General features: G+C 30.6%; 1 long non-coding RNA gene across 1 annotated transcript in view; it reads left to right on the top strand.

The window, feature by feature from the left end:
- The window catches only part of LOC147816707 (uncharacterized), a 29,374-nt gene that overhangs the window by 6,685 nt on the left and 822 nt on the right, over window positions 1-21,867 (top strand). Inside the window, exons 2-5 of the long non-coding RNA XR_015428776.1 lie at window positions 5,955-6,009; window positions 10,787-10,960; window positions 13,098-13,225; window positions 14,135-14,197. This is a non-coding gene — a long non-coding RNA (uncharacterized LOC147816707). The remainder of the gene's footprint in view (window positions 1-5,954; window positions 6,010-10,786; window positions 10,961-13,097; window positions 13,226-14,134; window positions 14,198-21,867) is intronic.

Raw genomic sequence — 21,867 nt, 5'->3', positions numbered from 1 at the left:
GCATTGCGATTAGAAAGAGGCATTATAAGGACCGATCACGGATCACAGTGGCTAAGAGGTTATATAGTAATAGTAGTAGTAGTACTTTAATTATATTGCACTGGAGCTGTATAATGGGTCCGGTCTGGGGAACATCCCCGAGTATGATCCGAAGGCATGCAATCACAATTTTGATCCTCTGCAGAGTGTTGGGCTCCCCCTCTTTGGTAGCTTGACGGTAGAACAGCTTAATGAAGACCGATACAACACACCCTCGGTTCTTTCGTAATTTGATCAACCTCCCTTTTACTGTCGGCAGCCAATGATGCTTGACTTCGGTGATTTACTGGAAACAGTGTCTTAACACCGGACCACTGCAGATAACAGGTTATAATAAAGTGGAAGTTTGATAAATTTAGTTCAACAAAAGCAACTCAGTAAATAAGCTTTTTGATCCAGCTATATTTATAATAGAGGCACCGTTATTACAGGGAAGTCCTCTCTTCGTATTTCTTCAATTTCTGTCAGTTTGAAAAATTTGCAAATTCGCTCTCCTTTAATTTGGGGGGGGGGGGGGGAGCTGCTGAACAGCATAAATTGATTTAATGGCTCCTAAATTTTATTAAATCTGTTTGATCTTTTGCTAATACTAAATATTGGCGATCGTTTTTCTACGAGATAGCTATTGATTTTAATAAAAATACTTTCGGTTTCTGAGGTATTATGAACAATATTCATATAATATGTAGTGTGATAAAATTTATAAACAACATTTATTTCAAATGGGCGAATAATTAAATTTTTAATGCCAATCACGTCTGCAAAAAGGCAATTTCAATTTTTCAAATAGTTTTACATGAGGCATTATAAAAGAAATAAGCCAACATGAGCTGCGATGACTCAGGGGATAGAGCGTTCGCTTTCTAATGCGGCGAACCGGGTTCGAATCCCAGGTCGATACGAATTGCGCATCCGGTTTGCACCGAATTATCCTCGGTGGTAGACGGATCATGGGTTAGAGTCCCTTTGCCGTCGGGCTAACCGTGGGAAGTTCTCGTGGTCTTCCTCTCCATGTACAGCAAATGCGAGTTAGCTCCATTAATTAGGAGTTCCCTTAACTTCTGGACTGGGTCCGAAATTACAAGGCTACTGAGTTGAACATTAGTAGTCGTAAACCCAGAAGATTGGGTCGGTTGTTCAACGACGGTTATAAAATATAAAAAAAATAAGCTAACTTTAGAAACAACTTCTGAAAATAATGTTATGGAGGCAAAATATAATTCCCTACAGGTTTATTCGTTTTAAAGGGGTCGTATAGAGATTATTACCATCGTATCTATATTAATTTATCAGATACCATAATATCAGTAGTACCTATTACTATAATTTCAATTAATTAAGCATTGCTAGCCTGATTACAGTTCATGATTGTTGGTGATTTTATTCGCCTTCCCAGGAACCGATATGAGTAACACTAATCTAAGAAAAATATCGGCACTTAAGTGTTTCGGAGTCCGAAAAAACCTATTATCACAGTACTTATATTCGCAATGCCAAAAAAAGGGACCACCCTGAATAACTTTTGTTCTAATGATCAGATCTTCACGTTTTAGAACTCAATCCTAATGGTTCAAAGGGCTTATTTCAAATACGCTAATTAATGAGTGCAGTCGATATATTAAGTTACGAAATCCGCCACAAACACGTACTTTCTCTGAATAAACATACCTTTTTTTAGACGCATTCTTACCCTTTAAATATAGGGGGTAGCCGCAATCTGGGAAATATCGTCCCCATAGTTTGGTCAGGAGAGCGATTCAAAGTTTGAACTTCATAATATTAATTTTACTTTTTACGTATTTCGTCATATCTCGAGAACTTTTCAAGCGAGTTCATAAATTCTGCACGCAATTGTAAAATTCGTTTATCCACAGAAAATTCCATGCAAAACAAAATGCACTTTAATAATTATTTATTATTTTTTATAATTTTATTTAATAAAAAAAGAAAAATTTTGAATTGTAAGGTATGGCATACAATTTTTAACGTCATTTTAAAGTATGTAATTTTATATGGCAAAATACAAAATTTGGGCCAAATTGGTTGAAAAGTTCGTATATTTAAAATTCGATTTCTCAGGAATTATTCAACCGGTTTCGCTCAAATTTTGTATTTTGAACTGCGATGGCTCAGGGGACAGACCGTTCGCCTCCCAATGTGGCCAACCGGGTTCGAATCCCAGTTGATGCGAACTCCGCTTCCGGCTTGCACCGACCACAGTGCTGACGTGAAATATCTGCAGTGGTAGATGGATCATAAGTGAGAGTCCCCTTGCCGTCAGGCTAACCGTGGGAGGTTCTCGTAGTCTTCCTCAACATGTAACGCAAATGCAGGTTAGTTCCATCAAAAAGTTCTCCACGAATGCAAAATTTCTCACAATACTCGATCCTGAAGTTCCCTTGTCTTCTAGAATGGGTTCAAAATTACAAAGCTACGGAATTGAACATTAGTAATCGTAAACCCATAAAATTGGGTCGGCTGTTCGACGGTTATAAAAAAAACATTTGCCATGCAAAAACATGCGCAACTATGAAGTTATGTAAAAAAGTGTGTACCTTACAATTCAAAATGTTTTAAGCGATTATTAAATAAAATAATTAAAAATAATAAATATTTATTAAAACTTATTTTTTGCTCAGAGTTATTTTTGGATAAATACATTTTTAATAGCGTGGAAAAATAGTCTGCATGTACGAATGTAAAATAACAGTCAACATGTTTTAAACGCTTCAAAAATAGGCGCCCATTTTCAAAACTTGAAAGTTACTGAACTGAAGTTAATTTTTAGTGAAAAAATATAACATTTGGACGAAATCGGTTGTACAGTTCTTGATAAACAAAACTTTAAATATACGACTTTTTAAAAAAATTTTGATATCTCATAAGGAAGTTGACTGATTTCATTAAAATTGAAGTAAAAATTTGTATACCTTACAATTCAAATATTTTTTTGACTGTTAATTGTAAAATAATGATAAATAATCATTAAAATAAATTTTTTACATGGTTATCTTTGAATCAGCGAATTTTATATGCACTTGCAAACATTTTTAGATTCCCTTAAAAAATTCGGGAGATATCGTGAAATAAACAAAGAGAAAAATTGACATTAAGAGTACCAAACTTTAGACGGCTCTCCTGACCTAATTATCGGGACCATATTTTCCAAATTGCAACTGCCTTCCCCCATACATTGGAGGCCAGGAATCTTATTTCATTTTATAACCGTCATTGAACAGCTGACACAATTTTAAGGTTTACGACTACTAATGTTCAACTCCGTAATCTTGTCATTTTGAACCTAATCCAGAAGACAAGGGAACACCTAGATCAAGTATTAGGAGAAATTTGCCTTCGTGGTGAACTTTTTTGATAGAACTAACCCGCATTTGCATCACATAGACTAATGAAGACCATCCTGCGAAGTAGGCGTGTTCAAATCGTAGTGGGCGTTTCTGCCAAGGAAGGCCTGTTCACATCACGTCCTAAGTTCATCGACAATGTCAACTTTCATCAATGAAAAAGTACCCCAACATAGATTCAAGTCAACATGTCTTGGAATTATATTTTTGTAGAGGTAGAGACACTACAGTGAACATTCAGGCATCTTCTGATACGAAAATATATCAAATTCAACGCTTTTGTTTTTAATTCAAGCTTATATGAAAGCAACAGAAAATTTTCGCATTTTTTTCCAGCTTTACTCTTTATTTACCATAAACACCATTTTGAATAGACCATATTGTTGTTTATTTTTTATCATTTACAAATCAATATAAATGATGATGCTTCAAAAACATACATATCAGTCTATATACCAGAAATTTATATGAAAATGTAATTCATTGCTTTACAATATTTTTAACATAAAATTTTAATGCGGTAACAGAATTGTTTGTATTAAACATTCTACATTGTAATGGTTTTAATTAAGCTAAAAGCTGAGATGATTCTGCTCCGGAAAAAATCCGGATTGTTCGCTAACCACGATCCGGAAGTTTTCGGAAATCAAAGATCCAGTAATTTCAAAAAAATCATCGATCGCATTTGTGTATAAAAATTCGTGTATATTTTATTTAGAAATATTAGAGCTATAAGTTATACTTGACAGCTCTTTTATTTGTAAATAGTTTTTTTCTCATATAATAATGTGATTAGACATATAAGTAAGCTTATACATAATTATCCATTTAAATTTTGCTGCATATAATTTATATAAAATTTCATGTTTTGAAAACATCAAAAATTCGAATTTATAATGACGTTAATATTTTGAAATGGATCATTAATGATTTTACTCAAGAAATTTTCAGGTTTTTTGAGTTGGGCTCGCAATCATCCCTGATTTCACAAGTTTGCATCGCAAGTTCGTTAAAAGACAATTATTTTTTATATTTTACATTGTTGCAGAAAAATTCTGTCACAGACGAATAACTAAGCAAACGTTGTTTTACTAACATATTCTGAACTAATTACAGTACTTATACTCAAACAATACGTTTAAGCAGAGACATCAACTACTACGTCGCTCTACTGCTCATTGTCAATAATGATCACAATTCATAATATTTACTGACTTTATTAGATATATGATCGTTAAATTGATTCCTAAGCTTTGATTAAGCGGTCAAGATTATTAAATTTACTGAATGTTTCTACAACATCATCCTCATTAACAAATCGCAAAATTTTTCTGTGCTTGCAATTTTCTGCAACGAAGTAACGTTTTATGATAAAATTCAAACTTGTTTATGGTTAACAAAGACTTTGGCCATATTTTTCGATAAATTGATTTGCTAACAAAAAGTTTTGGTTTAGCCTAGAATTTCCTACTATGGGTTAACGTATAAAAGCGAAGGTCAAACTTGCAGTTTCTAAAACATAAACCTGGTAATATTATAACCCTGGTAAATCGGAACCTGTTAATCATTGACTGATTTCTAACAATGAGCTAACGTTGTAAGGAAAATTTTAAAGTTGCGATTTCTGTGATCTTTTGATTGGTAGTTTTGGGGTAACAGTTTCTTGCAACGGGCTTACATTTTAGGACAAAACCCAATTTTGTGATTTTTATATTTAGGTGGAAAAAAAAAGAGAAAATTTTTCATTTGGCATTTTTTTTTTAAAAATTGTTTTTAATTATTGGTTAACGAAAATGTTTGTTGAACTCACGTGGCCTAATGGCACTTTTGCATAATCGACTAACGTCTGGTTTCAAAATTCTATTGTGCGGCTACTAGATTGAAAGTTAACTAAAACCTGTTTTGACCTAACGAAAATGTTTGTTTGGCTAACACCCAACGTTTTCTTATGATGAGTTAGTTAACATTTAAAAGCTAAATGAAAACTTGTGTTTGCTAGATCCTTAAGTTGTATGGGCGTTGTATGGTAGGATGACGAGTTGTTAAAATGAGTTCTGTGGTAAAAATTATGAGTTTTTTGGGTCAAAAGTTAGCTAAAGCTTGTTTCACAATAGTTATATCTTTGCTTAGCGGGATAACTTTGATAGACAGAAGTATGGGTTCGTAGAATGAAAGTTGTTCAGTATTTATTTCTTCTTTCAAATAAATAATACTTTTTATTTTATTTTAATATGGTCCTTGAACAGCCATCCCAATTGTTTGTGTTTACGACTACTAATGTTCAACTCCGTAGTCTTGTAATTTTTAACCCAATCCAAAAGACAAGAGAACTGCTGGATTTGCCTTCGTTTAGGACTTTATAATGGAACTAGCCCGCATTTGCGTTTTATGAAGCGGAAAACCGCGAAAATCACCCACGGTTATTCTGACGGCAAGGGGAAAAATATTATTAATAAATTATACACATAATACATGAATAATGTTGTAAATTAAGCAGTATTATATTTAATTGTTCCTTTTGTAATGCTGATAAACGTTGTTTGCATTTTTTAGGACGTGTCTTGATATGAAAAAGAAGAAAAGTATTTTCCGCTGCATGAGAGTTCTGGTAAGAATTTTAATTACGTTAATTTTCGTGCTATTACGTTAATTACGTTAATTTTTTATGCAGCAAATCTTCACACTTAGAAATATCATTGAGCAAAGCTTAGAATTTAACACCTCTTTATATTTAAACTTTATTGATTTCAGTAAAGCCTTTGATTCAGTTAAGAGAGAGAAATTATGGGAAATTTTATCACTTTATAATATACCAGAAAAATATATTAACATAATCAAAGATATGTATGATAACAGCAAAGCATGTATAGAAGTAAATGGAGAATTAACTGAAATCTTTTTAGTAAAAACTGGCGTGAGACAGGGATGTGTTTTATCGGGATTTTTATTTATACTGGTGATAGACTGGATTATGCGAAACAGCTTGAAAGATGAAAAAAGAGGAATAAGGTGGAATTTCACAACTACTTTAGAAGACCTTGATTTTGCTGATGACATCGTACTTATTTCATCCAAATGTACAGACCTTCAACTTAAAACAGACAAATTCAACAAATATTCAAATAGTGTAGGTTTATTCATGAACAAGAAGAAAACTAAAGTAATGAGAATAAATCAAAAGAAAAATGACAAAATTAAAATCGAAAATCACGAAATAGATGACATAGAATCATTTAGCTATTTAGGTTCTATTGTAGATAAAAAAGGTGGAAGTAGCGAAGATATTAGACAGAGAATAATCAAAGCAAGAACATGTTTTAAGGGATTACATAAATTTTGGAGAGAGTCAAATATTGAAATAAAGACAAAAATAGTTGTTTACAAAGCTATTGTTAGAGCAGTACTATTATATGGCGCAGAAACCTGGAAACAGACTAAGATCGAAATACAAAAATTAGAAACCTTTCAAAACAAATGTTTAAGATTTATTTTTAAAATTTTCTGGCCTTACAAAGTATCAAATCAAAATCTATTAAAGAAAGCTAAAATAAAAACAATCGAAGATGAAATTAAAAAACGAAGATGGAGCTGGCTCGGACATATCCTTAGAATGCCCAAAGAAAAAATTTCATCTGTTGCGCTTACATGGGCCCCTGATGGTAAGAGAACAAGAGGAAGACCCAGACTTACCATCCAGCGCATGTTTTTGGGCGAATTAAAAGAATGTGGAATATCTGGCTGGGAGGAAGCAAGATCTATTGCTAAAGACAGGAGGCGTTGGAGGGATATGCTGGAGGCCTTAAGTGCCCAAGGCACGTAGAGGATAAGTAAGTAAGTAAGTAATTTTCGTGCTGCTCAAATATAATGAAAAAGGCTTTGTGGTTTGCTTATTTTTTCTAACAATGGGGTAAGATGGCTATAAGTAGTGCTGATGTAGGACACTAAAATTCGATCTATTTTTTTGTTCGATCTCAAATCACTACATTGAGCTAACATTTGGAAGTAGAATTCTGACTACTGTTTCCTGGGTATAAAAAGTTACGACTTTTTTTGTATTGTTAGGAGAATTAATGCAAATTTTTGCTAAGCTACCAGCTCTAAATATTTTGTAAAAAAAAAATTGACGTTTGAAGGCGCACTTCAAATCTGTAGTGTTCAACACGTGCTAAAGAGAGTTTGAATAAACTCCGTGAACTTGAAACACAAAAAAAAATTCGGAGCAGTCCTCGTCTATAACTATTCAAATACCGTGGCAAAAGCAAATATGCAAAATCTGAAAGACAAAAAAAAAAAAACTTTAGACAATAAATTTTATCAAACCAACGTGGAACTATGATTTCCTATAGAGCAACTATGATTAGGATGAAACATTTTACTTACTAGGCAAAACGAAAGCTAAAAATTGTTTTGTACGCTCATTTTTGGTTGGTTTGCCAACAAATTTATTTACAACTGTGGTTTATGGGAGGGGAAAGATTGCGAAAGTTTGTTTTGGCCATAATTTTAATGGATTAATATATTAAATGAAATTTTTTTGCTGATGATGTTCAAAGACAAAGAAGAATAATGTTTGACGAAAGTTTGTTTCAGCCGTTTCCTTTTAATCGATGAAGGTAGAGCCGAAATTGTTTGTTGGGCTTACGAATTTCAACAGTGGTAAGATAGAAATTTGTAAATTGTTATATTAAATGCTATTGAGATCTTCAATGAGAAAATTTTGTTAGTAACTTGAGAATTTGTCGTAATAGTGAATTAGTTGTTGCATGCCGTATTTGTTGTATCTAACTTTCCCAGAACTTAACACTTTATTTACCAAATTATTATAAAAATTATCAAATGCGTGAGTAACTTTTTTGTCCAATTTATTATTGCTTCTTTTACACCTTTGACAAAAAAATTTTTAAAAAATTAAATGTTATTTTCTAGTTTATATTACATTATAAAATTTAATTTAAGTCAAACATTTAATACCGAAAAATCTTTCGAATTTTTGCTGATTTCAGGGACTGACTAAACATTGTAAATGTTTTTTCTCTAATAGCAATAGAATTTTTTTTTCTCTTCTTAATTATATTGTTGGTGACGCGCCGTCATCTTCGTCACTGGCAAGCAAATAAAACTGGATAAAACAATCAATTGTCAAAAACTTACCAACCCTAACTAATTATGATATTTTTTTTAAGTGCTTAAGAATATTTTTTGAGTGCTTGAAAGGTGTTTATTTTTTGTTAAAGAATTTGCCTACGCATCCTGCAAAAGAGATAACTGAAATATATATTTATAAGTTCAGCCTGTAATCAAGTAACAGGGGGGCAGCAATCTTTAGTTATTGTTCTTTGTGGTATTCTCTCCATTCAGCCCTTTATTCAAATTAAGTGATGTTTTTAAAAAAGGAGTCATCTCTGCTTACTTTTTAAAAACATAAAGAAATTTTAGATGAAAAATCATCTACTGGAAAGTTTCTACTACTGGGGGATATAACTGTTGAAAATTCTCCTTAAACGTAATGGCATAGTTAAATTTAATTATCATTTTAATTTATAATTTGTTACACGACATGAAGAAGAAAAGTTAATATCGCTAAGAATAATTGAGTAAAAATTTATTTTTACCTGTGAAATAAACATCAAGAAATTAAACTGGAAGATAAGTTTAATTAGGAATAATAAAAGATTGATTTAGCATATTGACTCATTTATTGTAATATAGTCCATTTAAGCAATTTAGTCTATTAAATGTCACTAAAAATAGTTTTAAATTACTTTTTACTTCAGAAATAAAAATTGCAGTAAAACATAAACAGAGGGACATTTTTTGAGCCAGCAGTGACTGCTAGTTTTCTTCTCCGACCCAGTTTGTAGTTTCAACAGTCTCAGCTCATTGGTTTGGCAAACTGCTGCTGCGCTCATTGAATTATGGAAAAACAGACAGCCTGTCTTCTGTGGTGCCATGGTCAGTCTATCAAACATTGTTTTGCTAGTGTGAGGGAGATTTGTCTTTAGGATTTACGAATTAAAAAGTGCCAAAATAATGAGTGCCAATTAATAAGTGTAGATCATCATGGAATAAAGTGTTTGATACCTAACCATCACATTATTGTCTAACACAATAAGTGTTAGACAATGTTATTGAATATTGAAATGTTAACAACATTAGTTCTTTTATAATGCAATTTTTTCTTTCTTGATTTTCCTGAGCATTTTGTTTCTTAAAGTTTTTAATGTAAATGTAATTTTTTGTTTGTGGTTTTAGTCATTAAATATGCACATAGATAAATGCGATCCTTAAACAAATACAAATATTAGGTGTATCAAAAACATAAAATGTTTTTTTTGTGTGTGTGTGAGTGTTTATTGAAATTTAGTATAGATATGGCAACATTGCGAAACAAAATGGAGCAATAAAGACATTTATTTATATGGCGCATAATTTTAAGAAGAAAAGAACTATTGAAGAATTCGTTTCATTTATGAGCATGGTAGCCAGGTTGAGATATTCCATGTACATTAAAGCATAATAATATTTACAACTTAAACATAAAATACTTTCATAAACTTTTTTGAAAGGAAAAAAGTTTGAACAACCTTATTTAATAATCGTATTTTTTTGTTCTCACTGCCCCCTAACTCTTACGAAGCAAAACGATATTTTCGAATTTTATTATTACCATACCTGCCCAGTGTCCTGTTTTTTTAACGAAGACTCCTGTATTTTACTATTATTACCTGTTGACCCATATATTCTAAAATTTCTCTGTATTTTTTGAAGAAATGTATTTAAAATAAATTTTACCCAATAAAATATCCGCTAATGGCAAAAATAATAGTCTTATTCCTCAACAGATAGTGCTTTTGCTAGTACTGCAGCATGTTGAGTGTTATTAGTTTAAGTTCTCCTTGCAGTCAAGCTAACTGTGGGACGTTTTCGTGGTTTTTCTCTCCGTGTAATGCAAATGCGGGTTAGTGCCTTCAAAAAGTCTTTCATGAAGGCCAATTTCGCCCAGTACTTGATTGATCCAGGAGTTCCCTTGTCTTCTGGATTGGGTTCAAAATGACAAAGCGACTGAATTGAACATTAGTAGCCGTAAACCCAAATTTGGGTTGGCTGTTTAGCAACTTTTATAAAATAATTTAGAAATAATGGTTTAAAAAAATCTTCCTTAGATTAAGATTTATATACATATTATTTTACTAAATATAAGTGCTTATATTTTGAATTTCTCTTTTTGACTTGCATGATTATGCATGATGTATCAAAATTTTACTCGTAGCCTAGTAAATGTCGCTAGTAAAATCTCTGTAATTTTATTTCTTCAATATTGGCAGGTATGTATTACATTCATGTGATTGATCATTGTTTTGAAAGTATATACATTTATTTTGCAGCTGCTGTGAATTGCTTGGCTAAGTTTGGCGCTCACTGTGAAGATCTTCTCCCAAATATTTTAGTTTTTCTGCAGAGGAGCCTCCTGGATTGTGATGATGAAGTGAGAGCAACCTACTATTTAAATATCTTATATCAGAAGCAAAAAGGACTTTACTCCCAATTCATCATGAACGGTACATCTCTTTCGTTCATTAAATTTATAAATGAAGCTTTGAAATTTATATTTACAATAGTTTAGTAAAAGTAGGTATGAAGTGATGTTTTAAAAAAACTTAATTTTTTAGCATACAATCAACTATGCCAGAGATGGTTTCCAAATGGAAAATATGTGCAGTTTCCTAATTATCCATTATTTAAATATGTTCAGCTGTTCCTTTTTTTCCTCTTGGTTTTGCCAGCAATTAAAACTAATATAGTTAGTCTAATATAGCTCACACAAGAGCACAGTAATTGTGTTTCCTTTTAATATATTGTGTATAATGAATGGTGCATATCGTTTTTAAAAAATGCTTAAAGGGTGCTTATTTACGATTTTTGTTTTTTAAAAGCAATTAAAACTGCCTTTTTCATGAGGCAATTTAAAAAGTGCTTAATTATTCCTTTTCGAAGAATTTTTTTCTTTACTGCTTTTCGCTGCGTTTTATGTAAAAGCAAATAATCAAGAAAAGAATTCTTTGTCAGAAACTAGTTATTTTATCATGATCATGTAAAGTCTTTGCAAATTATTTTGCATTTTGTTAATGTGTTTAGTGCTTAAAAATATTTTTGGATGCTTAAAAAAAAGCACTTTAAAGATGCTTATTTTTTGTTGGAGATATGGCTAACGCACCCTACAATAGGTACAAGGAATTTTTGTTTTTCTAGATTTGAGTGGCAACCCGGGTGAAGTTTTGAAATTTATATTTGCAATAGTTTAGAGAAAGAATACTTGAATATATAGGGTTGTATTATTGAAAAAGCGCAAGTTTTTAGTGTAAAGATGGTTTCTAATGTGAACAGTTTCCTATTTATGCTATATTGTTTTAAGCTGATGCTACTGAATTCACGTAAATGCTGCTTGTCTTTTTTTCACTTATACATGAAGTACGCATCTGTACAGTTTCTATTAAAATGAAATAATTCTTAAATACAAAAGTATGGTTGAAGGCATTCTATAGGGTAAAAGCTAACTGTTGGTGGTTCAGTCCATGGGGGTTGAATAAGTCACATTAAGGTTCATTTAAACTAACAATGTGTGGATTTGTAGTTTAATGGTTAGGCTATGCGCTTTCCACTGGAGAAGTTGTGAGTTCAAATTTCAGATGAGGCATTTGATTTTCATCTCTAGATTTCTGTTCTAAGAACTATTTGGTATATTTCATTCTGTTTATATAAATATATTTTAATTTAAATTATTTAAAAAAAATTTAAATTTTCAAAAGCAAAAAGCTAAGTATTTAATTTTTATTTTTTTTATCAAAATAAATTGATTACTTTTTTTAAAAAAAATATTGTCACTTAAAATTTTTTGATAAACTAACTGAATTTTTTTCAACTTTATAATAAATAATTTAAATTTTTTATTAAATCTAATTATGAAAATGTAAACAAAAGTATGTTAGACTAGTTAAAAAAAAAGAAAAACTATTTATTACATAACTAGAAAATCATTCTATTAAAAATACGAAATTTATTTCGAATGCATTCTGATTATTTGAAATTCAATGGATTATAGTTAAGTAATAGTTATTTTTTTCTTTTTTAAACAAGCCTGATAATATAGTTTTGTTTATATTTCCATAATTAAGTTTAATGGGAACTTAAATTTATTATAAATAAAAGAAAATTTAGTTATTAAAACATATTTATTATAACTTTCTTTTTAAAAAAAATAATCCTTATATTTTTATTAAAAATATTAAACATCGATTCATTTTTTTTTTGTTCTTACAAATTTAAAGTTTTAAAAAAAAATTATTCAAATTCAAAAATAACTTATAAATTGAATAAAATATACTAAATAGTTATCCATTTGCAAAATAATATTTGATAAAATTCTATCTCCTCAGTTGGGACACGAACCCCCGACCTCTCTCGTATAACTTGAACAGAGTACCATTTACACTACAAACCATAATGAGCTGGAAAGTCCGTTTGTTTAAGAGTAACTGAAACTGTAATGGGGCGTATTTTAACCTAAGGGCAGAGCTGGCAGCTAATTTTTACCCTGTCTAAGGTTTTCAACTATTCTCTTTAAATGTTCCAAATGATTACAATAACAAGATGACTAAAGTCCTCCCTTTCATTGCTCATTAACGCATTTCTTTTCAGGCTTGTCAGTTTCTATTGTTGGTTAGGAAAAACTTTGCATTAGTACACGATAGAACCTTCAGAATTGCCTGTCGATATCAAAATTGTGCCCGTGACTACTCAACCTTTGATAGAAGATAAGAAAGCTGGTAAGTTTCTTTTGACTAGTATTTAAGTGTATGTAGTATTATGTGTAAGTGTATGCAGGGTATCTGTGCACCTAGAAAATCATGAGAAATCATGGAAACTCATGAGGTTCGTTATTGAACAAAATTTGTCATGAAATGTCATGATTTTATCTATTTTTTGAGAAAAATCATGGAAAGTCATGGTTTTTGGTCACCGAAAAATCTAACTTTTGAAATAGAATTTACCCCCATCCCCTCCAATTTCATGGTGTTGTGAATATCTGAATTTGTTACAAAATCCCCACTAACAGTCATTTTTTATTAAAATATAAGATGTTTTCATCATGTTCTTTCAAAAATATGGTGTTCTTTCAAAAAGAAAATGAAAGAAAAAATATTTCTAGAGCGAATTATCTTTTAAACTTCTGTGATTTCAGAATTTTTGTCATTATTTAATTTTTTTATGTTATCAATTCAAAATTCTAACTGAAGCAAGCCAGTGATTGCCGATTTTTTTTTATTCCGAAATGCGAACAGAAAATTAAGTCTTTCTTTTCTTTCCGATGAACAAGAAAAGTATCCTTAGAATATAATTATGCTGAGAAAAAGAAAAAAAAATTCCTTATGTATTTTTTCAGCTATTTTATTGCTTCAACTCTTTCTTTACTTTTTTGTTTTTTAAATTTAAAATCTATATATATGTGGATGCAGAGTATAACAGTTTCGCTTATACCTATCATTTCAATTAATGTTATTATAATGCTTTTTTAAATTTGTTGTTGTGTTTTTGTAGGAGAAAATAGTAACATTAAGTTATAAAAAACTCTTCGAATTAGTCATGGAAAATCATGAATTTAAAAGTCTTAAGTGTTGCAGATATCCTGTGTATGTAAGTATGAATATTTGATATTGTTGATTTGTTATTTTCAGATGTTCCCATCATAGGGAAGTCCAAAGATAAAGTTGCTACTTCACGTCAAGATATATTTGCAGGTGAGGTATTTATCCTTTTATTTATTTACTTTAGCACTATTTTTCGAAACTCTTGCTCCAAGAAAAATAAAGCCACAGTATAAGTGCCTTAAATTTTATACTGTCTGTGAAACATTCTGCGGTTAGTGCAACATTTGTGCCTTTTATTGAATTATTATTTCCACTGCAAGCGAAGTTGAAAAAAGTCAGTTAATTTTTTTTTCATTAAAAATTAATAATTCTGCATACAACCTGATGTTTATTTTGGAAGCCTACTGTTTTGTAGGAAAATAGCTCTCTTTTTTGTTTTCCAGATAAAAATTGTGTTTTTGTAGAACGTCTGGAGTATGCATAGTTTCTAAGCTTAATTTTATTTTTTATTTTATAACCGTCCAGCCGACTCAATTTTATGGGTTTACGACTACTAATTTTCAGCTCCGTAGCCTTGTAATTTTGAACCCAATCCAGAAGACAAGGGAACTTCTGGATCGGGTATTGGGAGAAATTTGCCTTCGTTGAGGACTTTTTGATGGAGCTAACCCGCATTTGCGTTTCAGGAACAGGAAGACCACGAGAACCTCCCACGGTTAGCCTGACGGCAAGGGGACTCTAACTCATGATCCGTCTACCACTGAGGATATTTCACGTCAGCACTGTGGTCGGTGCAAACCGGAGTTCGTATCGACTGGGATCCAAACCCGGTACGCCTCTTTGGAAGGCGAATGCTCTATCCCCTGAGCCATCGCGGCTCTCTAAGCTCAATTTAGTCGGTGCACCGGTATAGAATCTTGATGCATCGGAGCTCTGATTAAGCGACCAACATGAAAACACCAAGTAACAATAGAAGGGTTTAACTTTTATTTTTTTATTGTACTTTTTAACGGAACATTTCAGATAACCAATTGGTCTATTGTGAATTTTTTAATGTATATTAATATATATACCTGGTAGCATGGGTATATATGCTATGGTGGACAATTTGAAGCTTGACAAATAATAAAAAATGACATTTTTGAAATCTCGTTGAAAAGTGGTAATAACTGCTTAAAAGTCATTTAGATTTACGATTACATCAGAAAAAACTCGTGAAAAAGCTATTATTTAAAATCACGTGGAAAAAGCGTATAAATAACTATTTGAAAAAATCCTTCATATTAACGATAAAGATTGCAAAGAAAGTGTCGTGAAAAAAAATTATTTAAATGTGTGATTCAACTTCAGGATTAATAATATTATCACATTAAAAACTTCAAGATTTTTAAAATTTTGTGAAAATACGCTGTTATATTTACCGAATAATCCAGAGATATTCGATGAAATCGACAGAAGTAAATCGCGTCAAAAAATGATTTATCAAAGATGCGATCAATAACTCACTAGTCAAAATATCGTATTAAACCTTACGGGATTTTAAAAATTGTAACGACATAGGTAGCTGTAACCGCCGAAAGAACGATAGAAACGTCACTTGAATTTACGATGAATTTTTTTTATTTAAAAAAAAAGCTAGTTTAGAAATGATTACTGAAATTTAAAATTCGTGTATCACACTATCGTTTTAAAAATATTGGGTATCTTTAAACTGAGCTGAATTCTGTACAATAACCACACAAAAAGTGATCGAGAAATTAAAAAGATTTTCTATAGAATCTGTGAATATTGAGCACGTCAAAAACTGATAACTCAAAAGACCAATTTAAAATTTTCAATATTTTTTTAAAACATTTTGGAGAAATTTTTTTTTTGCATGCCTGCCAAGTCTTCTGCACACTCGATTGACCCATCTTCACTTGCTGTTTGGTGAACCCCCTCCTCATTGCAATACATGCAACGTTTTACTCACCATCTATCACATTTTAATTTCTTGCCCATGTTTTAACCGTCATCGTCTTGGTAGTTCTATTTTATGCATAAGAGATTTGTTAAATAAAGCTCATCATCCTAACGTCTTTGCATTTCTCTTCGCGATTGGTATTTTATATTGTATATAATTGCTTTTACCCAGTTTTATTCGCATTGTATTTTATTACAACATACCGTTTCAACCAGTTTTATGCAATTTTAATCAATTTACACCTTTGTCTGATTTTATTGACTTCTGAATGTTTTGCGTGTCATGTATAGTTTTAACAATATAATGTATTTTGGCAAAATAAATAAGCTTTATCTTACATTTGTTGGGGAAAAAAACAGTTTGTTTGGCGCAGCGTGTCCTTCTTTGGACCTTGTGCCATTAAATCCTACATTGAACGTCTCCTGTTTGAGGACTCCTGTATTTCATAACTGTTTCCTGTTTATCAGTATATTCTCAAATTTCTCCGCATTTGTTGAAGAAATTTTAAAAAAAATTGACGATTAAATATCTGCTGGTGGCTTCTCGCATTCCTCAACAAATAGTGCTATTGCCAGTACTGCAGTATGTTGAGTGTTAATAGTTTAAGTAGTTATAAATAATGGTTTAAAAAATCTTCTTTACATTAATATTTATATACGCATTTTTTACTTCACTAAATGTAAGTGTTTAAATTATTTTCAATTTTGAATTTCTCTTTTTCACTTACATGATTATGCATAATGTATCAAAACTTCACTCATAGCCTAAAAAATGTAGCTTCAAACTCTCCGTAATTTTATTTCTCCAATGTTGGCAGGTATGATTGTGTTCAAAAGCTTTCGCAGGTTGCACATACACAGTCGGTGGGCCGCAGATTGTGCCCCCCTATGGAAAAAAAGCATCCAAATGTATTAAACTTTTCCAATACTTTTCAATTCATTCAAATGCTTACAAATGAGCCGCGATGGCTCAGGAGATAGAGCACTCGCCTTCCAATAAGTTGAACCGGGCTCGATTCCCAGTCGAAACGAATTCCGCATTCGGCTTGCACTGACCACAGTGCTGACGTGAAATATCCTCAGTGGTAGACGGATCACGGGTTAGAGTCCCCTTGCCGTCAGGCTAACCGTAGGAGGTTCTCGTGGTCTTCCTCTCCATGTAACGCGAATGCGGGTTAGTTCCATCAACAAGTCCTCCACGGAGACAAATTTCTCGATTATTAGAATTAGATAATTTTTTAGTAATTCCTAGAATATTAGATGTTCGAATAATTGTATCTAGAACTGATGTTATTCATTCTTGAACTATTCCTTGATTAGGAGTAAAAGTAGATGATATTAATTAAATCAGTTATTTTATATTTTTAATCGAAATGGGTTATTTGTAGAACAATGTTCAGAGATTTGTGGGGCTAATCATAGATTTATACCTATTTTAATTTCAGTAATTCCTTAAATTGAATTTATGAAAATATGATTATGAAATAGTGGCCGAATTTAGGCGATAGTCTCTTAAAATAACTATGTAATGAGTAGTTAAATTAATATTAGTTTATCAAACTAAAGATGATTTTTATTCATATTTATAGTGAAGTATTTAAGGAAGTAGCTGATTTTAAAAAAAAATAGTGCGTGGAGTCCCTCCGCGCGGAAGAAGTGAAACTTCGTAATGTGGAAATGAAAATAGAAAGGGGTAGAAATTGATTTTTAGTGAAATCATATTGTTTCTTTAAGACAAACTTTATTAACAATGCTTACAATTCACAATTGATCGCATCTTTTAATTATCATTTTCGAGTGGAGAAATATCCAAATCTATAACATTTGCAATAGGATTATGATAACTAAAGTAAGATACGAAATGTTTGAGTTCTATTTTTTCAATATTTCTTGTAAAAACTGCATCAATGGTAGTTGGTTGTTGGATCATTCCTACCATTTATCATTTCCAATCCAAATTTGTCTTTAAGGAAGCTTCAGGTAACGAGAAATTCACATTAAAATCTTCTGCAAGTATCACAGGCCGCTCACAATAATCAATTTCTTCACCAGTAACGTCTGCCGGAGCTTGTGAACACACAGTGGATAGTGGCAATAAAGATTTTGCAATAAATAATTTAATATCCCTCATGGCTGCATTTGGTGAAATATAAATGGCAATTAGAAAAGAGAAAACCTAACAATCAATTGATATTCACAAGAGACGTACCTTGACATAACCTTAAATCCGTCGCATTGTCCATGGGATTGTTTTCACTCATTTTTTACAATTGTTATGCACTAAGTTTGAAAATAAAAAATACTACCCTATTAAATTATATCTGTATCAAATCAAACTGAAATATTTATAGAAAAACAGTACTTTTATGACTTTTATTATTTTTATGCTAGTCAGAACCAAAACAATACGGAAATGAATGAGGGAAAACTGAATCCTACCGCGTGATTTCCCGGCCAATAAAAATGTAGCGTTAAACGTTTAACGCAACCTTGTTGGAAGTCGCATAAGAAGTATCACTTCAAAAATATTCTGGAATTATTTGTGTAAGATTAATTAGCTTTATATATTATATGAAATTCGATAGGTTTGTTTCCATTTATTTTTACTGGAACGGCTCATGTTATATTTACAATAGGACTAGGAATTGTAATATGAATAAGCTATATTTTATAATAGGATGATTTAAAAATTTTATTTGTAATGCGGCTCATTTAGTTCCTGAGGAAAGTCCTTTGCTTTTATCGCCTGTATTGATATTAATTGAATCGATTAGACATTTAATACGATCTTTAACTTTATCTATTCGACTAGCTGCTAATATAATAGCTGGTCACTTAATTATTGGATTGTTTTCAAGAATCAGATTATTAGGGTCATTAGAATTAATTTCTTCCTTAATTTTTCAGAGATTATTATTATTATTAGAATTTGGTGTAGCTATTATTCAAGGATCTGTATTTAGAATTTTGTTATTATTGTATGCTTTTGAATATTATTAATTATTGGAAAAGCATTATCATCCTTATCATACATTAAATATTTCTCCTTGACCATTACTTATTGTAATTAGAATTTTATCGTTTATATTTGGAAAGGTAAAAATATTTATATATGTATAGAATATAATTTATTAATAGTTAGATTTAAAGTAAGAATAACAATTTCGATTTTACGGTGACGAGATGTAGTTCGTGAAAGAACTCATTTAGGATATCATTCTAGAGTAGTATTGAGAGGACTTACATTAGGGATAATTTTATTTATTATTAGAGAAGTATTTTTTTTTATTTCTTTCTTTTGATCATTTTTTCATTCAAGATTAAGACCTACTATTGAAATTGGTTCATTTTGACCTCCTACTGGAGTAGAAACATTAAATGCTTTTCAAGTTCCTCTATTGAATACTGTAATTTTATTGACTTCAGGGGTAAGAGTAGCATTATGTCATCAAGTTATTTTAAATGAAAATTGAATTATAGCTAAAAATTCTTTATTAGCAACTTGATTATTGGGAATTTATTTCTTGATATTGCAAGGATTTGAATATATAGAAACTTTATTTGGAATTAGAGATTCTGTATTTGGCTCAACATTTTTTATGGCTACTGGATTTCATGTTATTGTAGGGACTTTATTTTTAATTGTAATATGAATGCGAGTAACAAGAATTCATTTTTGTAGAAGACATCATTTTGGGTTTGAAGCTGCAGCTTGATATTGACATTTTGCTGATGTAGTGTGGTTCTTTTGTTTTCTGTAATATATTGATGGGGTTCATAAATAAATAAGTATATTATGTACATTTAATTTCCAATTAAAAGGAGAATATTAATAATATTAATTATTATAATTGTTGAAAATATTTTAATCATAATTGTATATATATTATTTTATATCATATAAAATAAATTATAGAATAGAATCATCTTCAGGATATGAATGTGGATTTAATTTTATATCTAAGACTCGAGTTTCTTTTTCTTAACGATTTTTCTTAAATGGTATTTTATTTTTAATCTTTGATGCTGAAATTGTATTATCATTATGTTTTCCTTTTTTAATATATAGAATGATATTTTCAAGAATATGTATTATATTTGTTTTTATCCCAATTATATCCCAACTACTCACCACCAAGCAGGTCACCCACTAAAAGAAGAAAAATTTAATAATGAAATAAATCGAGATGCTTACATTGAATAAAGTATTTCTGAAATCGCATTTTTGAGAAACGAATTAAGTAATTTTCTTTTTATTTTCTTTAAATATGTGATGATTTTAAATTTAACGCTCGAGATTTATTGTATTAGTTAGTATTTCACCATTGTAAGAAGAGTCATTAGGTAAAAATGCCGTTCGACAACCACTTTTGGCGCGTTTTTTTTAAATCGCCAAATTTGGGAATATTTGCGCTGCGTTCCTGAGAGTGATTTATTGTATTAGACATTTCTCAGAGAAACAAATTAGAAATAAATACAAACAAAATTTTCTTATTTTTATTTAATTTGTGATATTTAAAGTAAAAATAATGATACCTTATATTGTCACATATCAATTTAATATTGATGAAAAGCGTTATAACACGATAAATTACGAATAATTGCATTTTAATTACGAATAATGACGTGATAATGTACGAATAAATGCATATTATTGTATATTCTATCCTTACTTTTTTCTCTATAATTACATATAATTAAACATATGATCCCAATGGTGGAGTTTAATCACAATCCTTCAGAGTTATCAAAAGTTTATTAGTTAGAATGTAATGAATGTAAAATTTTCCAAAGTTGCTCAAATTTAAGATTTCCTTCCTCCATGAAACAAAATATTAAACGAATTGGTTACTCTTGAAGAATTAATATGAAAGTTTTACACAATGCTTTCCGGTTCATTTTAGTTCAAATTTCATTGCAAGAATTGGAATTTATTTACCGTTGAATGCGGATATGAAAAAAAAATCCAAACCTGTTTGAAATACCCTAAAATGCGTTGAAAATGTAAATATAAGAAACAACTCCAATACTCACCAGGTTATAAAACTGGTTTTGATGTCTGATTCGTAAGATTTCGATACCGTTTTAATTTTTCTTAGCACAATTATCAATTTTGGATTCCCCATACTAGGTACTTTGGATGCTTCCCCATACTTTGGATAAGGGTTAATTATACAAAGCACTGCCTGCAAATATTTTGACATATAAGTTAGGAAATATTTTTTGTGTAGGATCATAACTAAAAGTCACCATGTTTTAGCTACAACAGGACAATGGCAAGGTAGTAAATGAAAAAAATTTCCCAGAAGGGATTATATTTTTTGCTTTATTTTAAGCCATTCAAAAGCAAAATGTCCCCGTATGAGAAGTTATATGACATAACTAATACATTTTCAGCGCTCAACTTCATTGTGTATTTGATACCTGAGGGTTGTTTATGTTGATCACTGTTTATAAGTAATTTGTTTTGTAAATGAATTCCAAGATACTAGTGTTAAAACACGATAATATATTATTTAGTCTTGTCCTGAGTTACTTATACTACTTATGAATACGTAATTTATGTAATGAACTGTAAGGGTTCATTACTTATTGAAGAATAAAGCTTTATTATCTATTTAATCTTTAAAGTTCATTATTACAGTTTATTTGATATGACAGATAAAACCATGGTTAACACTGTCAATTGTCAAAAACTTGCCAACCCGGGTTTTTTTATATAGTGTGAATTTGCTGACTTGTGAGATAAATTTTATTTCAGTTATATTTAATCACAATTTGTTCAAAAAATAAATCGAAAAAAAAAACGAAAATCGAAAAAAAATCGAAAAAAAAACGCCAAATAGTTTTCAAGAAAT

The sequence above is a fragment of the Parasteatoda tepidariorum genome, chromosome 1 (genome assembly GCF_982258835.1).
Source record: "Parasteatoda tepidariorum strain Cologne lab strain chromosome 1, Ptep-v5.0, whole genome shotgun sequence".
NCBI classification, from domain to species: domain Eukaryota; kingdom Metazoa; phylum Arthropoda; class Arachnida; order Araneae; family Theridiidae; genus Parasteatoda; species Parasteatoda tepidariorum.
This window is presented reverse-complemented; position numbering and strand designations above follow the sequence as displayed.